Genomic DNA, 9,494 nt, shown 5'->3' with positions numbered 1-9,494 from the left:
GCTATGAAGCTTTTCCCGAAAGATGTGGGTCGGTCGAAGCTGCGTAGGTTGTTCAGATTTTAGAAAAAAAAATACACAATTTTTGCACAGCAAATCCAGCAGCTGGCTGTTATTGCGTATTTTATTTTAAGTTTAACTCTATGAATTATAATATCATACAGCTGGGAACTTCTATGTATCTGTATTAATAAAAATTGACGATCCATGAATATTTTGCTATGTGACTGTGAATATTTAGACCCAAACGAAGGAAATGGTTATGCTTATGTATATTTTGCATGTATACAATGTAACACATCCCGTGGAATTATCTAATTTGCAACAATAGTTACGCAAGAGACTGCGCAGTCTACGAAGCTTCGAGCGACCGGCGCGAGTCAGCCTCTGAAACCCGACGAACGTCCCGGGCACCGGGACAACCCGTGACGTGAATTTCCCTGTGCGAAAATTCGATATTCGATCTTTACTGGATAAAAACCCCAATGTGACATTATTTTTTTAAAACTTAAGCTCAGTGATATGAAATTTTCGAACGAAAGCTGACTGTAATTTTTGAATTTACAAACGAACGATTACTTTTTTTTTGTGGGAAGGTCTGTGAATGAAAGCATAAAGCGTGTGTGGTTTTTAAGGACGTGTTAAACTTGACAGTTCTTTTGTGTTCTTTTAATTAAATACATAAGTCGCATTATGGGGAGTGGTGGCTATGGATTTTTTTCCATAATGAAGGAAGTGGTGAGTAGATATTTTAATTAATGAACCGAGTTTTATGAATTCAATGAATGAGTATTCATAAATTCTGTACTTGAGTAATATAAATACAATATATTTTATAATATTCAACCCTATATTATTATGGTTGAACAGTAACTATTTGAGGACTCTTTTTTAGACAAACATTTACATTTTTACGAATATAATATTTTCTTCGTAGTTTTAGGGATCCATTGTGGTTATGCGAAGGATTTGGAAGCCTACCGTATTACCTACTAAGTATCTAAACATAATTTCTATCATAATGATATACCTAACTAGCCCCGCTAATCTTCCGCGTAGACTATACAAATTTCAAACCCCTATTTTACTCCCTTAGAGGTTTGAATTTTTAAAAATATTTTTTTAGCAAATGACTACGTCATAATAGTTATGTGCATTCCAAATTTCACCCCGATTCATTCAGTAGTTTGAGCTGTGCAATATATCCCTTGCTTTAGCGATGAAGGAAAACATTGTGAGGAAGCCTAACTGCCTGAGAGTTCTCCATAAAATTCTCAAAGGTGTTTGAAATCCGCCAATTCGCATTTGGCCAGCATATTTGAATCTTGCCTAAATTCAGGCCAGAGGACACCCGTGCTCAGTAGTGTAACGGTGATGGGTGAACAAGAACAAGAACTCTTAACTCCCTAAATCGCTTGGTTGCACGGCTCTGCCGTTAGTCTGGTAAATAGCCATGGCCGCAGCCACCAGAATGACATAATCTAATACAATTTAGAAATGGGAAATTATCTTTATCAAGCTGGGAATCGAATCCGGGACCTCTCGCTTTTAAGACCAGTAGCATCGGTTCGTCAATTTCAAAACAAACGTTTTATATAAGTAGCGGTTGCGAGTTATAATGACATGAAAATGATCCTATACTAAAGCTCAGAGTCCTTAATTAAGCTTCCATTCGGAGCTAATTAATGATTGAAATGAATACATATTACCTAAGTAATTACTTATTGAAATGAGCGTTTAACATATAAGAGCTTACACACACATAGTCAGTACACAGTAGGCAGGCAAACAATATCGAGGTATATTGATGATTTAATTTGCACAATATTGAACAATGTGGCGTTATAAGTAGGCGGTCCTGGGTTCAAATCCGAGCTTGACCTACGTAAGACGCGGCATTGACTTCGGGTGACCTATTTACGGAAAGTTTTTTGACCTCTAGCGTCAGTCAAATGTTTTATTTGCAACATATTGTTAACTTTTAATGAATAGAGGATAAAAAAATTTTTTTTCGTAGTTTTTTTATGGTATCTTATCAGTCTTCATATCTATCACCTGTCTTCAATTTTGCTAGCGTTTAGGTTACACCCTGTATATTTCACTGCTTTTTCATCACGATGAATGAAAAATGAGGGTACTTTTTCGTACAAGATCACTGTAGAATACCAATTTACCATCTTGAGGTTAATTAGGTTGATAGCGCTGCCCGGAGTCGTTTTGATCGTAGCGATCTAGCGCCACTCGACACTCAATTAAAGGATATTACATTAGATATAACCTTATTGTTTTTTCACCACGATCAATGAAAAAAACCAGCCAAGTGCGAGTCAGGTTCGCGCACCGAGGATTCCGTACTACAGTCGTATTTTTCTACATTTTTCATGATTCAAGGTTAACGCGAAGTACCCTATGATTTTCTTGACAGACACGACAGACAGGCAGACGGACAGACAGGCAGCAAAGTGATCCTATAACGGTTCCTTTTTTCCTTTTGAGGTATGAAACCCTAAAAAATGAAGCCTTAGATACACTTTCGAAAAAATCAATCTCCCATCTTGAGGTTGATTAGGTTGATAGCGCTGGTCGGAGCCGTTGTGATCTTAGCGATCTAGCGCCACTCGACACTCGATTACACACCTCTTCAAACGCGCCAGCTTACCTTTCATCTTCAGGCCGCGTTTACTTGAAAACGATGTAAGTATAAAAAACCTGGCCAAGTGTGAGTCAGACTCGCGCACCGAGAGTTCCGCATTTTTTCGACATTTTGCACGATAAATCAAAAACTAATATGCATAAATATAAATAAAAACCTGTTTTAGAATGTATAGATATACCCCACTTGGTATAGTTATCTTACTTTGAAAATTGAAAATACTAATCATTTATTGTTCATAGTTCATGAATATATTTCAATTTTTTTTGTGATGTAACCACAAATTCACGGTTTTCGGATTTTTTCCTTTACTTTGAAATTGCCAAATTTCATGATTTTAGCCAACGAAGTACCCTATAGGTTTTCTTGACTGACACGACAGACTGACAACGAAGTGATTCTATAAGGGTTCCTTTTTTCCTTTTGAGGCGCGGAACGGAACCCCAAAAAGTAAGAGGTTCTTCAGAGAACGCGTAGCTTAGAGGTTTAGACGTCACGCATCGATCTCGAGGATTTGCACCTCTAGTTTTGGAGTTATGTACATTTTAAGCAAATAACTATTACTAAATCTTGCTTTAACGGTAAAGGAAAACATCGTGAGGAAACCTGTATGTCTGAGAGTTGTCCATAATGTTTTCAAAGGTATGCGAAGTCTGCCAATCCGCATTTGGATTATGACCCTTTGCATACTAAGAGATACTCAGTAGTGGGCCGGCGATGTGTTGAGATAATGATGATGATGATTGAGTACTCGAGGAACAGCCAAAGGTCTAATGGAGGTAGAGGTCTTACCTCTATCTCCACGAATTCACAAATAAACATAGAATATTTCTGTAGTCGAGTATCTTTATAGTAGGTATAGAGCGGAGGTACAAACATTTTCTTCATTTCTCTAAACAGCTTACTTAAGTAGCTGTTATTTACTGCTAAATTCTAACAGCTTTTAAGTCGCAACTCACTGTATAGAGCAAAGAGGGAAGAGGGCATCTTAAAAGCAACTTGTTTGATTTTCAAATGGTCTCGCTTAGTCGCCACTCCGCGCCCGGAGTCGGAATGGGAAGCGATTGCCTTTCAAAAGATCTCATTTCGACTTGGCAATGGCTGGAGAAATTCCGAATATTTCTTTGAAAATACCAAGAAATTTGAAAAGAGAAAATTGTGTAATCAATTTTAAGTTCTAAAATAAAATCTAGTACACATTTTTCATAAGCCGAAGCATTTGACGGCCTTTCAGGAATTTTTTGAATAACCCCATGTTGTAATCTAATGGGAACACCGCAGAAGGGATTATTTATCTAACATAACCTTACCATGGATTTCAGCCCATATATTATTTTGATTATACAATTGTCACTCCAACTGTGTAAATTACAAGTGTAAATTGAAAATTTATAACACCCCCGACAAGTGAAGGTTACAGTAACTAGAAAAGAGCTGATAACTTTCAAACGGCTGAACCGATTTTCTTGGATTATAGCTAAGAACACTCTCGATCAAGCCACCTTTCAAACAAAAAAAACTAAATTAAAATCGGTTCATTAGTTTAGGCGCTACGGTGCCACAGACAGATACACAGATACACAGATACACACGTCAAACTTATAACACCCCTCTTTTTGGGTCGGGGGTTAAAAACAGTGTAAATAGAGATATTTTTATCTAACAAATCACACTAATTTGTAACTTGTATCAATTTCTGGGCCCAACGATGTATGGGAGACGGTCAGTCGCCTTTGGAAATAAATAGAAATTGGTAGTTCACTGAAAAAATAAAATGATCGCTGCCATCAAAATTTTGTTACTCGGTCATCCATCCAGTTATCTACATTAGGTATATACCTACGTTGTTTAAGTTGTTAGGACTAGTCCCCACGAACCTCACCTCACAAAACACAATCCCTGTGCTTTCTAAAAAACCTCGACTTCTGTACTTAATGTGGGTGCAAAATTGAAACGGCAGGTATTTCCCGGGTACTTCCGACCCGTAAATGTAAGGCACAATTTAAATTGGGTTGTGACCTCCTTATGCAATACGGTGCCTTAAGTACCTCTACGTAAATAGTCCTGTGCTATTGTGATGTGGGGACTTAGGTAGAGACTAGTTTTAACTCCCTGAGTGGTGAGCAGTGTGATCTTACAAATGAGAGGTCCCGGGTTCGATTTCCAGTCGGGACAGTTTTGGAATTAATATTTTCTAAATTGTCTGTAGTCTGATCTAATGAGAGGTTTCGGCCGTGGCTAGTTACCACCCTGTCGGGGAGTGATAGTTCAAAATGTATGCACCAATAGTCTATACCTCCAATTGTCCGAGAGTTGATGCTGAGACGTGTGAATTGGATGACAATAGATGATTGCGGTACCATTGAGCGTCTCGCGATGATAATAATAATAATAATAATAATAATAATTTTATTTGATACTTATACATGGGTTACATATCAAGATTGAGATTCCTACCTTCTGCACTAGGAAATACCTGTATTGCAGAAGGTAGGAGTACAAAGTTTACTACAAGTACTTGTGTTTGTTTGTGTGGGCGTGTGTGTGTGTGTGTGTGTGTGCGGTGTGTATGCTCGCGCGCTATTTCTTGACTATTAAAATATTTTCTGTTTCGTCATAGCCCTTAGCTACCAGCCATGGAGCCAGCCATGATGGAGGTGGGAGGCGGACATGAACTCTGTCAGAGGCATATAATATAGCATGATAGTCGAATTTTGATTCATTAGCTTTATTTTCATAAATATTTTCCGAAAAGTACAAAGACAAGAACCTTATGATGAAGATCAAAGGTGGACATGGAATTCTCTAACGGGCAACGGCGTACCTTTTTTATTTTTATTTCGATACAAGATCTCACCTGATGAGAAGTGCAAAGATGCAGTTGATGAAAGCGGGCTTACTTGGAAGGTGTATTACAGTTTCATTAAACCCATAACCCTGATTGGTTTCTACGCGGTATCGTACCGGAACGCTAAATCGCTTGGCGGCACGGCTTTGCCGGTAGGGTGATAATTAGCGATGGCCGAAGCCTCCCATCAGACCGGGCCAGAAAATAAAAAATTATAAAATTCCGAACCCCTGCCAGACATCGAACCCGGGACCTCCCACTAAGAAGACCACACAGCGCTTACCACTGCGCCAGGAAGGCCGTCAAAGAACGGAACCCTTCCTGTGCGAGTCCGACTCCACTTGACCTTTTTTTTCAGATTGCAAAATCTTTAAAATAAACACTTATCCTAGGTTTTATAGGACGCAGTCCTGGCAACGTAAACTTTTAAGCCCCTTATCGGAATGAACTTCAGAGCTTTCTTGAAATTAATCTTCTTAGGTATTTGCGTAGGTAGGGTTCCTTCATTCTTAGTAATAAATCTTGATAAAAATATATTTCAAAGAAAAAAAAGCCTTTTCTAACTTTTCCTTTGACTTATTTCATAAACCTATAAGTAATATCTACCTACATAGAATAGATATTCAACTAAACAATAAACATCGTAAGGTATCGTGAGAAAACCAGACAGTACTTAGCAAAACTGTTTACACCTCTAAATTCAAATTCAAAATATTTTTATTCCATTAGACTTTTACAAGTACTTTTGAAGTGTCAAGAGCAGCTACCACTGGTTTTTGATACTAATACTATTAGTAGGGTTGTAGTGTTAATATTTTTTAATTTTCTTTTAAAGAATTTTACCCAAGTTCATGCTGCAACTAATATTCCCCTTTCCCTTCCAATTAATCGTAATACTTGTGCCAGGAATAGGTACGACAACAGTGCACCGGATTAGAACCGGCAACCTTTCGGATTTCAGTCTGGTAACGGTTAAAGCCGTTGAGCTATCGAGGCTCAAAATTGACCACGGCTGAAGCCTTTCAAGAAACAAGCTAAATCTATCCTTTTGCTTTGCCGCAGTCTGGGGTACGGAACCCTGCTAGTGCAGTGAAATATTGCGCTGCTATTGCCACGAGTCACTGACTCGGAAACATAATAATTACAATAGAGGCGCGGTATTGTTCCCCGTACCAGTAACTTTTTGCCTCGTTTTTCCCATGTGAAATATTGTTTTCCAATTAAAACCAATTTCAAAAAAGTCTGGTCTGGTGGTGTTAATTTTTGGGGTTTCGTACCCAAAGGGTAAAAACGGGGCCCTATTAATGTCACTCTGCTGTCTGCCCGTCTGTAAAAATTTTTCAGGGGGGCTTCCATACATGAAAAAGGAAACAAAGAAAAAAAAATTTTTCTTACTTTAGCATGTGGGGTATCATTTTTTAGAGCTTAATGTTTATATTTTTATTTAAAAAACCCACTAAAAACACAGAACAAGTGTAAATTAAAAATTTATAACACCCCCGACAAATGAAGGTTACAGTAACTAGAAAAGAGCTAATAACTTTCAAACGGCTGAACCGATTTTCTTAGATTATAGCACTTTCGATCGAGCACCTTTCAAACAAAAAAAACTAAATTAAAATCGGCTCGTTAGTTTAGGAGCTACGATGCTACAGACACATACACAGATTCCCAGATACACCCCTCTTTTTGGGTCGGGGGTTAAAAATAGAACCCACACAGAAAGAATTTTGAAACTTTCCACCCGAGTGAATGGATCAGCTAGTTCTGTAAACAAATATATATATTTCTGTTTTGCAATACCTTCCTAGATTACATTTCTACGGTACATTAGTTGCGTGGGGGGTTGTGCTATAAGGCGAAACAACGTGAATTATGAAGCGACCTGTCAACTCACACCTGTCTCATCAAACTTGCATCGTGCCACCAACTGCACTGCGTAGTTGATGAGCAGCCACTCAAAGATGCTATTTCTGTATCATCATCATCAACCCATTGCTGGCTCACTACTGAGCACGGATTTCCTTTCACAATGAGAAAGGCGCTTCAACATATAGATTTTGCATGTAGATTAATTGTTCTAGCCATTCAAAGGGAGAACGCTGCCAGTATCTTCGGAACCTTACCTAAAGGGACTTCTTTTAATAATTTATTTTAGTTTTTATATTACATTTTTTAAGGTTTTTAGTTTTAGGTTCATTGTTTTTATAATTTAGATCTTAGATGTTCTGAAATTAAATAACTACTTTCATTGTTCTATAATAGATTTTCACTTAGAAAGGATTTTCAAAAGTTGCATCCTTGCGAAGCAGACACACCATAGTTCTGTATACAAATAGGTATTTTCTGTTTTGCAATACCTTCCTAGATTACATTTCTACGGTACATTAGTTACGTGAGGGGTGGTTCTGTTAGGTAAAACAACGTGAATTATGAAGCGACCTCTCTCATCAAACTTGCAGCTCGGGGCCAATTGTACCGCGTATTTGATGTAGAGCCACTCAAAGAGAAGCAGTTTTCATAATTAGGACATATCTTAGTTAGAAATTGTAGTAACCCTTATAAATTTTTAACCCCCAACCCAAGTTATAAGTTTGACGTCTGTATCTGTGTATCTGTCTGTGGCATCGTAGCTCCTAAATTCATGAGCCGATTTTAATTTAGTTTTTTTGTTTGAAAGGTGGCTTGATCGAGAGTGTTCTTAGCTATAATCCAAGAAAATCGGTTCAGCCGTTTGAAAGTTATCAGCTCTTTTCTAGTTACTGTAACCTTCACTAGTCGGGGATACCTATTTAATATACTTTCCTTATGTTTTATCACATATTGGACGGATCGGGCTTTGGCGTGCAGATACTATTATGGCGTAGACATTAAGAAAGGCATTTTTGAAAATTCAACCCCTAAGGGGATAAAATGGGGGTTTGCAATTTGTGTTACGCGGACGAAGTCGTGAGCATAATCTAGTTAATGATATGAGAGTAGGAGAATATCGTTCAATTCCAGTTATTTGTGTAAACGTTTAGTTACCTGTTTAAACTGGCTGCGATCGCATTGTGCAAACGCGGTGCTCATTATTATTGTATGTTAGCATTTCTGCAAACTGCTTAATGTACAATTATACATGTAGGTATAACTGCAAATGTATATACCTATTGCAACATACACCGAGTGGTTGTGTAACAATTCAAACTCTAACACCTACTTACTAGCAAATGATGTAGCCTACCTAAAAAAAACTTTTTCTAGGCGATTCCCGCGATTTCTTGGATGATTGATAGGCATACAAAGAATGAAAAGGTTAATTTGCTGCTATAATCCGCTGACAAAGGCAAATCTGTATGGTACAACATGCAGCATGCGACATGCACAACCCGCCCTCCCACTTCTAAGCATGCAGGTAAAGTCAGCCACCAAGCAAGCCCCAAGTACTACCACGCAACACCACACAAATCCAATAGAACACACTCGACGTATACTTTGCAAAGTATTTAGTAATACTAAACTTTGCAATTGTGCATTGTAAGGCCTACATCTCCTGAGGATACTTCGGTGTTGGAGCGAAATGTGCGTCGAGTTTGTCTGGTGGATTTGAGTGGCGTTGTGGTCATACTTGGGGCTTGCTTGGTGGCTGACTTTTCCTGCATGCTTAGCAGTGGGAGGGTGGGTGGTGTATTACGCATAATGCATGTTGTACCATACAGATTTGCCTTTTTCAGCAGATTATAGCAAATTAAGCTTTTGATTCTTTGTATACCATGGACTTCAGTGCGTTCAAAAGTAACGCCTACTTCTATACAATATTGGATTTTTGGTGTTCTCAAAGGTGTGTGTAGTCGCCAATCCGCACTTGGTTAGCGTGATGTACAATGACCAAAACCCTTCTCATTCTGTGAAGAGAGTTTCCATAGAGGAATGATGATCATAATTTTTTACCCGACTGAAAAGGTTATGGTTTTGACCTGTTCGGATGTAATATTCGTTAACTAAATGTACGTT

The 9,494-nt window shown here is 38.2% G+C and overlaps 1 protein-coding gene across 2 annotated transcripts in view; it reads left to right on the top strand.

Annotated features, from left to right (window-relative positions):
* The first annotated feature begins 253 nt into the window (after positions 1-253).
* The window catches only part of LOC123872326, a 48,835-nt gene continuing 39,594 nt past the window's right edge, over positions 254-9,494 (top strand). For both annotated transcript variants that reach the window (XM_045916541.1, XM_045916540.1), the window contains exon 1: positions 254-735. The gene's annotated coding sequence lies outside the window, so the exon portion shown is untranslated. The remainder of the gene's footprint in view (positions 736-9,494) is intronic.

This window comes from Maniola jurtina, chromosome 15, assembly GCF_905333055.1.
Source record: "Maniola jurtina chromosome 15, ilManJurt1.1, whole genome shotgun sequence".
Taxonomy (NCBI): domain Eukaryota; kingdom Metazoa; phylum Arthropoda; class Insecta; order Lepidoptera; family Nymphalidae; genus Maniola; species Maniola jurtina.
This window is presented reverse-complemented; position numbering and strand designations above follow the sequence as displayed.